This window comes from Colobus angolensis, unplaced genomic scaffold, assembly GCF_000951035.1.
Source record: "Colobus angolensis palliatus isolate OR3802 unplaced genomic scaffold, Cang.pa_1.0 Scaffold310, whole genome shotgun sequence".
NCBI classification, from domain to species: domain Eukaryota; kingdom Metazoa; phylum Chordata; class Mammalia; order Primates; family Cercopithecidae; genus Colobus; species Colobus angolensis.
Genome location: NW_012116378.1, coordinates 3828500 through 3829020, shown reverse-complemented (window position 1 = coordinate 3829020; position 521 = coordinate 3828500).

Genomic DNA, 521 nt, shown 5'->3' with positions numbered 1-521 from the left:
AGGAGGCTGATGTGGGAGGATCACTTGAGGCCAGGAGTTCAAGACCAGCTGGGCAACACAGTAAAACCCCATCTTTACAAAAAATGGAAAAAATAATAATAATAATTAGCCAGGTCTGGTGATGCACACCTGTAGTCCCAGCTACTTGGAAAGCTGAGGTGAAAGGATTGCCTGAGCCCAGGAGGTCAACACTGCAGTGAGCCATGAGCACATCACTGCACTCTAGCCTGGGTGACACAGCAAGACTCTATCAAAAAAAAAAAAAAAAAAAGAAAGAAAAAAGTTAGTAATGCATACCCTTACAATAAACACACACTTTACTTCAGTAGTTTTCTTTTAAGAATGTTTTATCCATCCTCATAGTACAGCTGAAAACTCACCACTTCCTTGAACCATGAAAGTGTCCTATAGCCATCTTTCATTTTCTCTCTATTAAAAAGAACATAAATTATTTCATGCACATTTGTTCTATTGTATCTGTCAGATTTTTTTTTTTCTTTTTTTTTTAGGACAGAGTCTCA